The sequence below is a fragment of the Cryptomeria japonica genome, chromosome 3 (genome assembly GCF_030272615.1).
Source record: "Cryptomeria japonica chromosome 3, Sugi_1.0, whole genome shotgun sequence".
In the NCBI taxonomy this organism is placed as follows: domain Eukaryota; kingdom Viridiplantae; phylum Streptophyta; class Pinopsida; order Cupressales; family Cupressaceae; genus Cryptomeria; species Cryptomeria japonica.
The window spans coordinates 406,161,442-406,179,630 of NC_081407.1; positions in this window are offsets into that span (position 1 = coordinate 406,161,442).

The window sequence follows — 18,189 nt, forward strand, 5'->3', positions numbered from 1 at the left end:
TATATATATATATATATAGATAAAGGGTAAAACAATATGAAAGATTTTATTTGAAATAAACAGATGTCATTTACAAGAGGGTAAAACAATATGAATGTTTTTATTTGAAATAAACAGATTTCATTTACAATGTATAAATAATATATATATTATTTTCTTTTTCTTGGATGACTTATTTAGCAAGTTTTATCAGTTTCCTTCTTCTTCCCTTAGTAATATTAAATCTGTAAAAAAAACATCACTGTATTTTTTTTTGTTATGAACTGATTTTGAAAAATAAAATAAAAATAAAAATAAAATATATATATATATATATATATATATATTACCATTTTAACTACTTTGGGAATCTTTTAAATGCATAAAGAACCTTCTAATACTTATTGCAGATTGAATAATGAGAAAAAAAAAACATATATACTCTCTTTTTTGGCAAATATACTAAGACTAAATGCTAATCTCTTGGAAAGAAATAGACTACAAATACTAAGATTTCATTTTCTGCAATAAATGGGAAATAGATGACTGTTTTTAATTAAATTTACAGCAGCATAATATCATAAAGCACATGTAGCAATAAATTTCATCTACTTGTAGAATTCATAAGAAATGCATTTATTTTTCTTGCTCTTTGTAAAACATGAAAATTTACATAAAATCTAATACATTGCTTCTTTCATTTGCAAACTAACTAAAATAGGGAAGACATTATGTATTTCATTAACAAGTAGATACAAAATAATTATGGATACAAATGGGGTGAAAACCCAACAATGTTTTTCTTTCAATGATATCATGAAAGTAATACAACACTTTCTTTTCTTGAAAGTAAATACAACAAAGCTCACACTTCTTTTTTTTTTTTAAGCAAACTACAACATTGAATCTATCCCCTTTCTCTTTTTTTTAAAACACTTTTCTGCAACACAAAACAACAACATAGTTCTTTAATCCTTCTTTTCCCATCCCATGCAACCTGCAATAAAACACATCTTTGACCATGGAGAGCTCACCTCCCAGCCTAGGCTTACTAGAAGCCACCCCCGAGCTTGGAGAACCAAGCACTAGACGGGTTACAAACAAGCAAACTCCACAACAAACATAGGAAGACACTCAACATACAAATTTCCCATCCCAAGCTACACTTTCACCACATTCGTGATGATTCTTCCATGGGTGGAAGTGGACCAAGTACCAATGGGGAGATTGCAAGCCAAATACAACACAAGCCACCTCATGGCAATACAAATGCAACAAAATACTTCCACAATCCTTATGCCCCCCCAAAAGGCTCAAGGCCATATTTACTCCCCTTATGACCCCCAAATGCATACACAAGGCTATGCAACAAGGGTCACAAAGGACACCCTTGAGATCACTCTCCATAAGGAGAGCCTCTCACCCAAGGCTGTCATACTCCTTCCACCCCAAGATCTTCCTACCCTCCCAAGAGTAGGAGATCTTGGACACTCCCAAAAACAACAAGAACACAAAACAAAACACATGGAAATGAAACTACACATTCTTTACTTCAACAAAAAACTTCATAAAACACTTTCTTTACAAGCATCTCTTTCCTTCAACAAAACAACATAAACTAACATAAACAACATAACAAGAGGAGATAAAAAAAAAAAACCAACCTTATTCTGCCAATAGTATGCTAAAATTAGCTGGGGATGAGCTGCCCAATTCCACACAAAATTTTTCTCCAACCTCTACCAAAAGTTCTATTTTCCTACTAATTTTCAAAACAAAAGCATAATCTCCAAAAATGGAGAGTGGGTCATTACTCACTAAGTCTCCAATTCTTGCCTAAGAAGGCCTCTCACACACTTCCCAACCCCTTGGGTGAGGTGAGAGTTTCCCATTGGTTGCTCTTCCCAAACTCTTACACATTACTAAATCCGGAAAGGGAAAAGGTGAGAGAAGATGGGGAAGAGAGTTTGACATCAAAAGGGAAGGTTGTCTATCCTAGGAGGAACTTTCTAAGTTGAATTTTCGTTCACCTTGGAAACACCACTTTTTGAGGTGACTAAACAGTCACATGGGAGAAGTCACATGTTTCAAAATACCCCTAACCCATAGGTATACCCTTTGGACCTTTGGAAAAGCCTTAAAACTGACCCTAGGAGTCCATTTAACCCTTTGGAAACCCAACTGAAGTTTACCTACGGGTCAAACTTGAGTTGACCACTCCCAAGACTCCCTACCCAAGGCAATATTTGGGACCACACTTAAGTTTTTGAATGGCTTTGGTAGAAACAAAACTCCCTCCAAGAGACAAGTCAAAATCAATGACACTAATCAGCACATGTGTCAAGTGACACAATAAAAATACAATATAAAAATCACACATGGAATTTGTCTCTTGTAGGATTACACATATACATAAAAATTAATTTTAACACTCAAGCATCATACACTTCACAAATAAAATACATTACAAATGGGGTGTTGTCTCTCCAAATAGACAACTCCCGGCTTAACAAACGTACATTGGTCTAGGTTTGGTTCTCCATATAAATTCCATGGTCACATGGATAATTTTCCTGCGCATCTCAATTAACACATTAGTAATTCCAAATAATCACAATTATACATAATCAAATACATAGATTTCATTGCACATCAAACACTCATACATTGTCAACAAAAATTCAATATCTCATTCAAATAAATTTCGATCTCACATAAGCAATTAACGTAATTCTCAAAATTGAACCATTCATAAAATAAGCATCATTTTTCTATCATCAAAATGAAGTCCTGCAATTCCAATAATGACATTCACCATTTCAATGTAATTCTAATCTAGCAACACATAAAGTTTCATAATCATCATGCATCAAATAAAGCATCAACATATGTCAATGTGATCCAAATCATGGAATCATATAAGTTCTAAGTCCATAAAGCATAAAATAAAGCATCCATAATAGTCTCAATATGCAAATAACTGAAAATGTCAAACTATGTCGGGGTAGGGCCTCACATAGTTTCTGCAGACAGAAGAGAAAAATAGACAAAAAGAAAGAAGATCAGGGTCAAAACAAAATATTAGGCAGGAACAGAAACTCGTTCGAGTATGATCACCTTCTCATACGACAATTCTTAGTAGCCCACACGAGATAAGAAACAAAATCGTATGACAATTCACACATATCCATACGATCATTAGTAAAAACTCATACTACATCTAACATAAACCCGTATGGGCTTTCAGGCTGGAAGCGTAACCTGCAACAAAACTCACAAATCTTGCAAAAAAAGATGTTAACTTAGGGACGTGGGTCCCACTGGGTGTGCCAAAATGAAGATGTGCAAACGTGAGAAGGGATGGAATGGTTAGATAAATTAAGAAACAAACATAAGCACTTAAATTACCAAAACCAAGTGTATACACCTAAAAATTGTCTAAAAATAATTAATTAAATAAGCAATTATTTAATTAATCCCCCTTCACAGTTTAATTGAATTCATTAGCAATTTGATTAAATTCTCCCATTCATCTACTTATTAATAAATATAAAGATTTATTTAATAGGTTTATTTCAATATTCTCCTTTGATTAATTAATCTATATTAATTAATCCTCCCCCATTTAATTCATTTCTTCTAATCCCCTAATTAATTAAAACAAATCAATTTATGAGCTGTTGGAAATTAATTAACCTCCTATGGTGTGGATATTCTCCCTTTGAGACACATGGAGCTTATGCCACATGTCTCCTCCCTTGGACACTTGCCCTCTTATGAGAAAGGCTCCTTAACACTTGTCACCACAGAGATGACAAGTGTCCCTCCCTCCAACCTCTTCTCCAACCTCCTCCAATTTCACCCTTGATATCTTCAAACTCAATCTTGACCGTTGGTTCTTGCCACCTCACCCCTGGCCTTGGAAATCCTATAACTATCCCCCATTTTGGAGCACAAAGGATCCCATCTCATTTTCATCTTATGCATTGTTACTATAGGCAGATCCCATCTCATTTTAATATTATGCATTGTTACAATAGGCATATCCCATCTCATTTTCATCCCAAGCATTTTTACTATAGGAATATCCCATCTCATTTTCATCCCAAGCATTGTTACTATAGGCATATCCCATCTCATATCAATTTAGGCATTGTTACTATAGGCAATTGCATCTTAGATCTAGCTTAATTTGATCATTTTCTAGCATAAGTATTGAATCATGTAGCTTAATCATGCATATCATTAGCTTAATTAGCCTCTTGGACCAATCTAACATAATCAATCTCATCTAACTTGCATATCATATCATTTTAAATCCTTCATCTAGGTGTAGTCAAGTAATTGGGATTGCTTATCCAGATCTGAGAGCGAATCCAAACTTGCATCTCTTAGGAGGCGATAGGTCACTTTGTCATGGTTTATTTGTTGTTTGATTTCAATTTGCTAACCATGCTTGTAATGATCTATTGAGTGTTTGTGTTATAGTTGCAGGTACCCTACTTCACACACACGACATTTTGGTGTCCATCGTGGGGCCAAAGATCTAATTTATTGGCCTCTCTCATCATCAAATCTTCAATCACGGGTTTCTGGTCAGGCTTGTTCCATAGTTTTGTATGAGTACCTTTGTAGTACCGTACGAGTATCTTTGTGCACTCATACGGGTGTGTGAGAATACTCGTACGAGTTTCTGCTTCTGTGTTTTCAAAATAGATTACATTTTAGGGTTTTTATACTTCAATTTGGCTATTACTAACGCTAACCTTGGTCTATTTGTGAGTTTTCTAGCAGCCTAACTGGTTTTCACAGGATGATTGTCGAAGATTACATTTGCCAAAGCTTCATTTCATTAAAACAACATGACTACTAACACATCTGTTTTGTAGGTTGCCTAAGGAAAATCAACAAGACTTTGTGTATTCTTAAGTTCTCTAGGCGCACTTATTTTGCTAGTGGTAAATGAACATCTTGTTTTCTATGATTGAGAAGTTGTCTAAAAGGTAGGAGAGTATGCTCTTGTCCATTTGGACAATTAGAAATCCCGACCCTTGAAGCGTTTCTATGTTTGAGATTTGATTACCTTTAGTAAGTTTGTCACATTGGGAAAACGTAATCACCCTGCTAGAACAACCCAAGTGAGTACAGATAGACCTAAGCTTTCTTACTCACTCTAAAAAATAGGCCTCTCGGGATTAAAGTCTCGAAGGATGGGATTATTTGAGTTTTCTCTTTTGAGATCTCTCATATCATACATTTAGTAGGGCCTCGCGGTCTTAATAACGCTTGCATGACTGCTTCTTTTTTTAGTACCTTGTTGGGCTATAAGCCTCAATCACGCTTGCACGACTACAAGGGGTAATTTGAAACATAAACCCTTACTACGAACTCTAAGATAGACGCTCCTCGATTCACCTCTGAAAGGGGGATAATCTTTGTGCAAGAGAGATAGTAACTCTCCCAAGGCAGGTGCCATATCGTGCCCCCATTAGCATTTGGAGTCGGACAATACAACGTTGAGAATCTATTGCGTGAGACTTACCGGCCGTATTCTGATTAGCTATTGAGTGTGTACCTAAGTTTACAAGCAAAGGTTTTCTCTCTTAGCCAACTTGCTTAGAATTTAGCATGTCGTGTTTGAGTTCACTTATCATATCACGTGTTTGTTGTGTTTTCATCCTTGAAATAGAAAATCAGACATCTAAAACTGAAAAACAAAATCAAAACATCAAACTTCATTGATCGAAAATTTGTCCAAATAATTTTTTTCTCTATGTTTTGTCCTCAGTCGTACGAGATTTCTAGTTTGTGGTATGAGAAATCTAGTTTATCATTTGGTTTTGTGGGAATTCTCGTATGAGTCAAATTAGTAGAATCTTTTCTGTTATCTTTTGTCGTCTGGTTCTGCAGTAAGTGTTGAAAAAGTTTAGGCCTTTGTCGTGCGAGATTTCTAGTTCATCGTATGGATCTGTCTAAATTGTCGTCTGGGACTGTGTAAACTGCCATATGAATTTATGTCTGTGTCAGTCCAGAGTTGTCTTCTTGCATGTCTTTTTCAGATCTGTCATGTTTGCTTGGTCAATTTACAGTGAGCATAAACACCTGATATCGATCATTTTGTGCTTAGATTGTTTTCTTGGTTCGCTTGGTCAAGTAATTTTTTGTCAAATCGGATTCTAGAACTAGACACCTCAAGATTTTCAAGTATTCACCTTCAACAAGTTCAAGATCTAAAAATTTCAAAGTGCATTATCACCCTCTTTGATAAACTGATCACTCAAAACATAGTTTCTCATCAGGATCTATCATCCTCTATCATGAAACTACAATGCTTAGTCAGGATAACCTTGTCCCACATCGTAGGATATATCATTCCTATTGGACTTGGTTTTATCAAAATCATCATCATTGCACTCCAAAATCGAAGATCGAAAAACTTGCAAACTTTTAAACACTTGAATTATCTTTTCGTGTCATCACTCTAGCATATCTACATTGACAGTTTGTTGTTGGCATTTTGACACTAAGTTGTCATTGATGTCAACCGACATGATGGATAATCACATAAGGGTGAGCATAAAGAATGAAGATCTACCAGTAAAGTACAAACCAGTCTGAAGGTTGACTTCTTGTTTATGATGAAGAGGCAGAATGCGAAAGTTGTGAGTCAAACCACTAAGGTGAAGATGTGCTACAAGTATAGTGTGCTCTATCGGTTAACAAAAGAAAAAACCTTGACCAACAAAGGGATGTTACAGTATGTGTTTGCTGGACCGACTGTGTGTTAGTGGGCCATGTCTAGATCACTGTGATGGCATGTGGAGTAGAGGTGGAAAACGTGTTGAGGTTGGTGAAGCCTCATCAATAGGGTCGATGAAACAGATAATTGCCATTAATGAAGGTGCCACAAATCACAGGATTGTGTCTGACTGATTACAGCTTGAGAAAGAAGGAATGACAGAGGAAGATCAGGGAGTAGTTGACACTTGAATCAATACAATGAAAATTTGATTCAGGAAATCCTCGAAAAGGAAATAACTGAAGTGTCTTTATGGGTCGACGGATTTCAAGGCAGGAGATCTTGTTCGAGATTACTTTTTTTAGCATATATGCATTGGATAATGCAAAGCGTGTACAAATGCATCTTTGAAGGACAAGTGTCTGATCCAATACAAACTGGATCAGATCAAATTGAATATCTTGTCGAAAAGAGAAAACCCTAACTCCTTCGAAGTTTGAATTGCATTCTAGCAGGAAATCATGAAATAAGAAATGAGAGCTCAAGACAGAATGGAGGGGTTGATGTTGTGAAGAAAAAAAGAGTAGTTAAGAGATAGTGAGTAAGTAAAAGGATTACTAGCCATAGAAAGAGTTCTAAGAAAGTTGTAGTGTGTATGAGCTAGCATACCGGTGAGAAGATTCAACTGGCATAACTATAGTTGCGCACTTGTGCCTAATTGGCAAGGTGTGGTAGAGCAGGCAACATCCAAGTGTGTAATAGTATGTTGAGAGACTGTGTGAGAAAGGGAGAGAAAGGTGATAGAGGCTAAGAATCCATGAATAAAATATCACAACCGGCAGTGTGAGACTCAGTGGAGAAGAGAAGAGTGTCAACCGACAGAGAGTTATTTGATCAAAGAGTTGCAGAATTCATTTGCAACAAGAAACCTTAATTGTATTTAAATAGTATTTTAATATACATCGCCAAGTTGAAGATTGGTGCAGGGGTTGGTGCTCCTTGGGTTGGTGCCCTAAATATTTGTAAGTCAGTATTTTACCCATGAGGCTAGATTGGAGCAGTATTCTCCACTAGCTTTTCTCACCAAGGTTTTTCCCATATTGGGTTTTCCTCGTAAATTTGGTGTTGTGAGTTACTTTTGTGTGAATGATCTCTTAGGCCTTTCTTCTTGTATCACCGTTGCAACTGGTTAGTGGTAAGTGAATAATTGATATTTTGAAGTTAGATCAGATAAATAAAAAGGTTGGAACCACCGATTCACCCCCCCTCTTAGTGGTATTTCATGTTAAATAATTGGTATCAGAGCTTAGGTTCTCGGTTATCTTTAAACCTTGGGTAGTTCTGGACTTTTGAACATAATGGCAAGAAGTACGTCTACTTCCTCAAAATCCCCCATGTTTGATGGATCTAACTATGCCTTCTCGAGAAGAAGAATGGAGACCTATATTTCCTCTCTTGGTTTTGATGTGTGGATGTTGGTCAAGAATAGGTATGTTGTTCCTAATGCTCCTCCCACTAATCCAGATGCAAAAAATGAATACGAGAATAATGAAAAGGCAAAACATGCTATCTTGAGTGGATTGTCCGATAATGAATTTGTCAAAGTAATGCACTGTGTTTCAGCAAAGGAGACATGGGACAAATTACAGAGGTTGTTTGAAAGAGATGAAAAAGTAAAAGAAGCCAAGTTGCAAACACTAAGGGAACAACTTGAAAGCATCAAAATGAAAGATGATGAAAAGATTGCAGACTATCTTCACAGATTTGATGAAACTGTGAATACTATTAGAGGGCTTGGAGAAGAGATTGCAGATGAGATTCTTGTCAAGAAGATACTTAGATCTCTTACTCCCAAATATGATACTAAGGTGTCAGTCATAGAAGAAGCCAAGGATCTAAATACTTTTACAATGGATGAGTTATTTGGCTCTCTGACATCCTATGAGATGAGAACAACTGGTGATACTTCCTCAAGGAAAGAAGTAGCTTTCAACATCACTAAAAAAAGGAAAGAAGCTGCTACTCATAAAGAATCTAGTGAAGACTCTGATGTAGAAGTAGAAAAATTTTTCTGGAAGCTCAAAAGAGGATCCGACTGGTACAAAGGAAAGCTACCACTTAAATGCTTCAACTGTGGAAAGGTAGGACACTTCGCTGCAAATTATCGTCACAAAGAAACTAGTGGAGATGAGTCAAGAGAGTTCAGAAGATCTACGGGCAAAGACAAAGAAAGGAATGACTACCAGCAGGGAAGGAGAGGCTACCAAAACCTGAATAACCTATGTACCATTGAGGATGACACAACAGATGATGAAAATGCATCAGAAGATGATTACCATGAGAATGACAAAAGTCAATCTCTTCATGGCACTTGATAGACCAACTGATGAAGATGAGGAAGAAGAGGATATTGAAGCTGGAGTGGATTTGGTGAGCGAACTTATTAGTGCGCTTGAAGAATTGAGTAAAACAAGAAGAGAAATCAAGAGGGTTAAGCTTGTTGCAGTAGATGAACAAGATCTCTTGAAGCAGTCTTTGGATGAGTTTGGTCAAGCCATATTTGACTTGAAACTGCAGCTGGAAGAAACCAAGAGGATTTGTGAAGCTACATACTCTAATCTGACAAAGAAAGAAAAGGAGCATCAAGAGCTAGAAGCAGAAATAGTAAAGCTCAGAAAGGAGCTTGAAGAGAGTAAGGAAGAAATAAAAACAAGGAGCAAGTATGAAGGTAGTACAGAGGCCTTGGATAAAATGTTGAGAAGACAAAAGCAATCCAAAGACACTGGTAGCTTAGGCTTTGAAGAAGGTCAAAGTTCAACCCACAAAGATAAGTTCCAAAAAGAAATAATGTTCACCTCTTCAATTAAAGGTGAAGAAAATATGACATTCACTGTGGGCAAGGATATCGGCAAAAAGACATATGCAGATGTTGTTGGAAATCATCACTCAAATTAGTATACAATAATGAACCGGAGGCCACACTTCTTTTACCAACATGCAGACCCAAGGAGAAATGCAAGAATTAACCGTGAAGGATTCACCAGACTCAACAACATGAAGGGAAGACCCCCAGTGAGGCAGTTCCATTCAGGACCAAGACAACCTAACTGATATAATTTAAAATTTTATGGTTATTGTTATGGGTGTAACTGTAGACACCTAAAATTGTCCAGTCTAATTAAATAAATATTTTATTTATTTAATTATCTAAGCTTAATTCTTCTATTAATTAAATAAATCTTTATTTATTTAATTAATTCATTTATCCTCTTCTAGCCTTATTTCTCATTTAAATAAATACATTTATTTATTTAAATTATCCTTTTCCTAAATTAAATAAATATTTTATTTATTTAATTATCCCACTTCTTCTATTAATTAAATAAATCTTTATTTATTTAATTAATTCATTAGCCTTTTCTACCTATGACACATGTCATTCATCTCTTAATTCATACACTACCTACCCCTCTCATTATTTTATTATTTCTTTTACCTACCCTTTAATCATAGCCGACCTCCTTTTACACCTCTCAATCTTATCCCTCCATTTCATATAGTGTCTTCTATATAAGGAGATGCTTCCTTCATTATCAAACCCTAATGAGCTAATGACTTGATCAATTGACTACACTACGATCCTACTTGCAACCACATTCCGTTCTTTGTTGAGTTCTTGTGCATATAAAATCTGAGAGCAAATATATCAAGCAAGATCAATGGAGATAGGAATAATGGAGATCAAAACCCTAGTGGACATGTGATGGTATAATCTTTGTGATTTCATGTGATTTGCATTGTCTTAGGTAATCTTCATATGTTATGGTGGATCTTTGTTGATTGTTAGGCTAGGGTTTTGTGGTTGAATTCATTTAGCCTTTCAATATTGTTATTATTGTTATCCATTTTCACCATATACATTTTGGCACGCCCGGTGGGACTCTTGTCCCTTTTGCATCTAACCTTTTGTTGTAGATTTTGTGTTTGAAGTTGCAGATCTGGCATTTCCGACAACATTTTTGACATTTTCGCGTCTGCATACTTTCGGATCGCGTTTTTAATTTTCTGGCGCGTTTGCGACATCTGGAATCACGTTTTTGATTTTCTGGCGCATCTGTGACATCTTGAAGTGCGTCCGTGACATCGACAAAATTTTATTTTGCAGGTTTCCGAAAGGCGCGTCTGTGGTACGGAAACACGTCTGTGTCATTTTTATCCGCGTCTGTGTCGGGGAAGCGCATCTGTAGTTTTTATCCGCGTCTGTGTCTCACAGAACTGCATTTGTGTCGCAGAGTCGCATCTGTGTCAAGGGTAATCGCGTCTGTGTATCACCTGTTTCAAAATTTTGAAATTTTTCATTGATTCAGTTTTCGGATTTTGCATTTAGGGTTTCAGATTTGGTTTATTTTTGGACTAACATTTTCAGATCTAGCTAACAAAATTGGTGTAGCTTGTCTTGGAAGCAAAGTCGTTTGGTTGAAGGCCCCTATTTTTACAAAGTCTTTTGGGTTTTTAAAATTTACCTAACTTGTGTGCTTGCAGGAAGGGGTGATTATTTCAAACAACCCAAACTACTAACAAATCTTTGGTGCAGGTCCTTGGCAAGGGTTTTTGGATTTTTATTGTGTGCCTTGTTTTCATAGACTAGCAAACACTTCCATTGGTGCACGAAAATTGAATCATTGTCTTTTGTGTCTTGAGCAATAGGCTTTTTTTGTTTACTCTTTAGAGGGCCTGTCTTCCCGTGTGGTCATTAGGACTACTAGTGAGAAGAGAACGACCCAAGTGGTAGCGAGGAAAACCCACCTCATCCGAACCACTATAATCAAATGTATTCATGGTGAAAACTATGGATAACGTGTGCTGATTAGTTCATACCGACACTATGTCTCCCCATAAACCAGTTTGATCAAATTTATTTGATCAGTTGTAGGGTGTAACCCCTACTGGCTGGGAGCCTTCTGTATTTACAGAGCTGAAAGTGCCGCATGTATGGCCACACGAGCGGATGCCCTTACTAGCACCATTTTGTTTTAGAGGCCCAAATCCTTCTAGTTGTTGGGGCAGGAGGTCGGACCTCTGGTAGCGGCCCACACACATACGGTTCTTAGTAGAGATACAAAGTTTGCCATGGGGAGTTTTCATGGGGACTGATGCTTGGCTGACCCGAGAAGTGAGTGTCGAGGGTGGAGCTAGTGAGGTCAAGCATCTAAGTATCCGCTCTGAATAGTGTAGCCTCGAGGGTAAAACCCCATGTGGGATCAACAACTATTGTCTTGGCCAGCCATAAGAATTTTGCTTGACTTATGTTAAACATTCAAAACAATCAAGACCAAACAACAAAACATTGTGTCTTTTGTGTCTTCAAGTGTATGCAAAACATTTTTACATCAAACAACACACTTTTTTTGGGGTCATTTTGAGTTTGGACACTTGTAAACATTGGGTCTTCATCAACATTGTGTCCTCTTGTCATGAAAAATAGTCAAACAGTCAGATTGGGTCACAACAAAACAACTTCACAGATTGGAAAAATTGCACAAAATTTGCAGAACGCGTCTGTGTTAGGCATAATAGCGTCTGTGTTGTCTAGCCGCGTCTGTGAAGGACATAATCACGTTTGTGTTCTGACAGTCAACATTGCATTTGGTAAACAAAAAAATCTCATAAGCGCGTTTGTGTTAAACAAAGAAGCGTCTGTGTCGGGAAACCGCGTCTGTGAAGTATACAGGCACGTCTGTGTCCAGAATTGAAAAATTGTCACAGTCCAGCAAACATAAACAAAAAATTCTCAGAAGCGCGTCTGTGTTAAACAGAGCAGTGCCTGTGTTGGGAAATCGCGTCTGTGAAGTATACAGGCACATCTGTGTCCAGAATTGAAAAAAACTGTTACAGTCCAGCAAACAAACACAGTCAGTTTCAGAATTCTTGAGCTTCCTAGGTCATTTCTTCAGGGTTTCATCTAGCATTCAACCTGTCTTTGGGTCTCACAAAGTCCATTATTGCTTCACATCTCACTTCACATTCACATTTGTCTAAACTTGAGTCAAAAGGTCACTTGCTTGTCCTCATCATACTTTGTCAACACACTACATACAACAACACTTTGCTAAGTGGTCCCTCATCAAGGTTTCTTACCTTTGGGTCTCATTTGGTTTTACTTAGAGTCAAGGTCAACTTACCTCATCAAGAGAAACTATCCTCTCTTTGGAAGTCACACCTACTCTACTACATACATACTTGGTCTTACACTTTGGACATTGCAAGTACACTTCAGACTCATTTACATTCCATTCAGCTCTTGGTCTTCCATACTCTTTCCATTTTTCATCTAGTCTCACACATCTTGGTCAATACCTAGTTCATGGTTGAAACCTGTCTTCAAAAATCTAGGAGAGAAACTAAAGAGGCTCAAGAGTCCGCAAACATGAGTTCTTATGAGTATGACAATGAGATCTTTTTCAATTCTGATCATACTACATTACCTGACATGGATGTCTATAGAAACAATCCAAATGTTGAGAACATGGACACTATAAACAACAATGCCATACACAATGACAATGTGGACAACTTTTCAGTACATTCAGCAGATGTGGAAGAATCCATCATGAATCCCCATTTCAATCGATTGGTTGAGGAAATAATGAGGAGGGATAGACAATACTTCTTACAAATGATGGCACAAAGTGGAGCCAAGATACCTCATGATTTTGACATGTCTCAAATAATGGAACATAGACCTTTGCAACAACCTCACTCCAATATGGATCAAAGGAGACCTAATAGTGGAGGAAATAGAGGACCACACATGGTACCTGAATCACCATCAGCTTTGCTTCAAAAACCAGAGGTCCCACATACACATGGTCAAGCATATGATACTCACCTTCGCAGACCATTATGGAAGTCTTATGGAGAAAAATATGCCCAATCACATACCAATGCTAAGGATCAACCACCAAAGCAATGGGATATTCCAAGGCATGCTCAAAATTTGGACACAAGGAAACCTCATGTCAAATTTGGGGGCAACACAATAGAACATGACATGCCTGTAGAATATGGTATACATGCACAAAATAGATATGGTGTTCCTCAACATGAATCTATACCAAGTGGTCCATATATGCAACATCATTACAGACCTCCTCCATATGAACATGTGTATGATCAATATCATCCATATATGCAACACGCACCTCCTCTAATGGGTACCTCAAACATAGGATATGGTCCAAGAAGTCGATCTCCACCTAAGAGCAATTTGGAGCAACAAATCAGGGACTTACAAAAGAAAATGGAGGACATAAATACACCGAAGCCAACTTACACATTGAGAGACATATGTCCTTATCCATTTGACAAGAACATTCCAATGCCTCCTTTTCCTACACACTTTGTGACGCCTAAATTTGATAAGTATAGAGGAAAAGGGGATCCTAAGGCACACATAAGACAATTTTTCACAGCTTGCATTGAGGTAGCAGCAGAAGAGACATATCTGATGAGATTATTCCCACAAAGCTTAGGTGATCAAGCTATGGAATGGTTCTCCCAACTTCCACCTGGAATTAAGTCATGGGGTGACTTAGCAGAGACATTTATTCAACATTTCTCCTACAACATAGAGACAGACATATCATTCACTACTTTGTGCAATACTAAGCAGAAAGAGGGAGAGTCTTTTGCATCATTCTTACAAAGATGGAGAAATCTAGCCAGCAGATGCTCTTGTGAAATTCCACAAAAACAAATGGTAGAAATGTTCACCCAGAATGTTAATAAAGACATTGGCTATGATCTAAGGAAAGCTTTTTTGTCCACCTTCAAGGAAGTCATTGAAAAAGGCTTAGCGACAGAAAAGGTCCTAATTGAACAAGGAGTCATTAAAATATTCAAGGAAAAGAAAGATGACTTTAAAGGAAAAGACAAGCCAAGATTTTGGAATAAAAACAAGAACACAGTCAATGATGGTGTTGTCGATGCCAACACAATGCGACCCAAATTCATCTTTTCAGGATCAAGTTCTACCAACAATCAAGTGAATACTCAAACAACTTCCAGATCACGAAGGAAATACACTCCATTGGGAGAACCACTTGAGTCAGTTTTCAAGAAGCTTGTGGCAAACAAGGTAATCACAGTTCCATATTTTCCTCCATATGAACCAAAGGTTAAACCAAATTGGTGGAATGATGATGAATATTGTGAATTTCATAAAAGCAAGGGTCATAAGACAGGAAATTGTCATAGACTGAAGAACATCATACAGGATCTCATTGATAGAGGTGATATTGAGATTGAGGGACATTCATTTAATCAAGAACATGAGATGTTTAAGGAACCTTTCCCAAAACATGATAAGGGAAAAGCTAAAGCCACAGAGGATCAAACCAACTATACCAGAGCATCTTACAATTATGATTCAACTATTAATCACATTTCAATGGACAATTATGTCTCTACCATTATCATTAAGGACAAAGCGTCTAAGAATTCTACCCAGAGACCCAAGATTGTCCTAAAAGGTGTTGGATCTTCTTCTAAACCTACCTCTGAATGTCATGTTACAACTCGCCGAGGTAAAATAACTTTGCAAGGTGCTCCAACTAAAAACACAGCCTCTTCATCAACCAAACCTGAATATGACCTTGTAGAACAGTTAGGGAAGACACCCGCGCTCATTTCAATCCTTGAACTATTACGCATATCTCCCGCACATAAAGCCATTCTTGACAAAATCTTGAGAGATACTGCTGTTCCTACTGATCTGAACGTGGACCAGTTTCAAGCCATGGTGGGATACCTTTCCATTCCACACTCCCTTACATTCACGAAAGCTGATGACGCCTCTGTAAGTCAGCTGCATAATGCACCCTTACACATTGAAGCCTTCATACACAAACATCGAATAAAACGAGTCCTGATAGATGGAGGAGCAGGTCTAAACATTTGCACATTAAGCACTATCACACAATTGGGATATTCTGATAAAGCTGTGAATTCTACAAACAAGATCACCATTAAGGCATATGATGATGAAGAGTGTTCATCCAAGGGTACAGTCATCTTACCTCTCAGAGTGGGACCAGTTACAAAGGATGTGGTCTGTCAAGTCCTGGATTTAAATCTCACTTATAACATATTGCTAGGACGTCCTTGGATTCATGAAATGAGGGCAGTCCCATCCACATATCACCAATGCATTAAATTTCCTCATAATGGAGTGGAAGTAACAGTTAACGGTGATCCTAATCCATTCATATATTGCAATAACCTGAAATCAAAGACTGAGACCATCATTCCTAGTAATCGGGAGGCAGTTCCTTTGTCGGCATACATTGATCCTGAGTCATTAAAACCTTTGACATCCAAACAAGGTGAGCTTAGAGGCAGGACAAGGGCATGGGGGAATATACTTTCAATCAGACCATGTACTTAAGACAAGTCATGAGTTCCCCAAAAGAATATGGAAGACCACATCCTAACAAGCAAATCTCCATCATGAAGCTCAAATGGGACCCTACTATCTTTCAAAGATGGGGTGAACTAGAAGAGGAAGGTTTATACCAAATGCTTTTCAGAGATAATGAAGAGGAAACACAAGATCGCGTCAATCTACCATGTGAGAAATATGGCAAAGGTTTCAAAATTCTACAAAAATTCGGGTATGATGGAAAAAGCCCTCTGGGGTTATGAAAGGAAGGCATCATTGAACCTTTGCAACCTGAATTGACTCTCAAGAAGGAACGCTCGAAAGGACTTGGTTTCTTAACTTCCAAGGTCCACACCCAAAGGACAGAATAAGCCTTACAAATCAAAGCTGCCAAAATTCAACAAGAGAATTGCTATTCCACAGATTCCAACGAATGGGAATGGGGTTCCGACAAGTCTTCCAATGACTACGAGCTCACTGAGACATTCAGAGAGCCAGGTGAACCCACATAAGAGGAGGATTTTTATAACAAATTCAGAGTTGGTCAAGAAACAACCCATGAGGAGTTTACACGGTCCTTGTCTCAAGGTTCTAGGTTGAAATCACATAGGATGAGAACACCTGTCCCAGAATGCGCTACTAGTGATGATAATTTGGATTCGCTCGTGATCGAGACTGATGAGGAGAGTGCCATCGATGACCTCGATAATTACCTTGACATACCCAAATATAACCACATCTTCACTCTTAGCTCCGCTAACTTTGAAGACATTAACGGCCTTCCCCTTGTTCACCACCAACTTATTGATTGGGATCATGAAGGACCTGCACAGTTGGATACATTTCAAAACGATGAAGCTTTTATTGACTATCTAGGCATACGAGACGATCTTCCCCCTAGAGACCATAAAGCGGGATACACCATAGAACTCAATAGCGTGGCATATTTTGGTGAGGGTGTCGGACCTTCCAGTCACAAAAATGTGAAAATAAGAACAAATCAAGGGTCTTATGGCGAAAACCACATTGTGGTGCTATCTGACCCCAAAAAAGTAAAAAGAAAGGACGTATCTGAGGGTGAAAACCTCTCTGAGGCACCCGAAGATGGAAGGCTCGACATTCTCCCAGCATCATATGAGGAAAAATCATCCATATTGGTAGAGGAGACTATCAAAACAAACATCGGCACAGAAGAGGTTTCACACAACATATTCCTAGCTCAATCATTGACAAAGTCTGAAAGGTCAAAATTCATAAATTTCTTCAAAGAGCGACAAATCAACTTCGCCTGGTCATACGCTGATATGCTTGGATTGGATCCAGATTTGGCAATGCATCATCTGACAGTCAAACCGGGGGCAAAACCAGTAAAATAGAAATTAAGAAAAATGCATCCACAAGTGGCATTACTAGTCAAAGCAGAACTTGAGAAATTACTCGATGTCGGATTCATACGCCCAATTGATTATCCTAAATGGATCTCTAACTTGGTACCTGTCAGTAAACCAGATCGCAACATCAGAATTTGCACAGATTTCAGAGACATCAACAAAGCTTGTCCAAAGGATGACTTCCCATTACCAAACATTGACTTGATTATTGATCTCACAGCAGGTCATGAAATGCTATCATTAATGGATGGATTCTCTGGCTATAATCAGATAAGAATCGCACCTGAGGATCAACATAAAACAGCATTTACTTGTCCGTGGGGAACTTTCTACTGGAATGTCATGCCTTTCGGGCTAAAAAATGCAGATGCTACATATCAAAGAGCAATGACTACTATCTTTCATGATCTCATGCATGTAACTGTGGAAGATTATGTTGATGATCTCTTGGTCAAATCAATAGACAAAAATACACATTTGGACATACTTTCAGTTGCCTTTGATCGGTTGGAAAAATACAAAGTAAGATTAAACCCTAAGAAATGTGTCTTTGGAGTAACCTCCGGGAAGCTCCTAGGATTCATTGTATCCAAAAGAGGAATTGAAGCGGATCCAGCAAAAGTCAAAGCTATCTTGGAAAT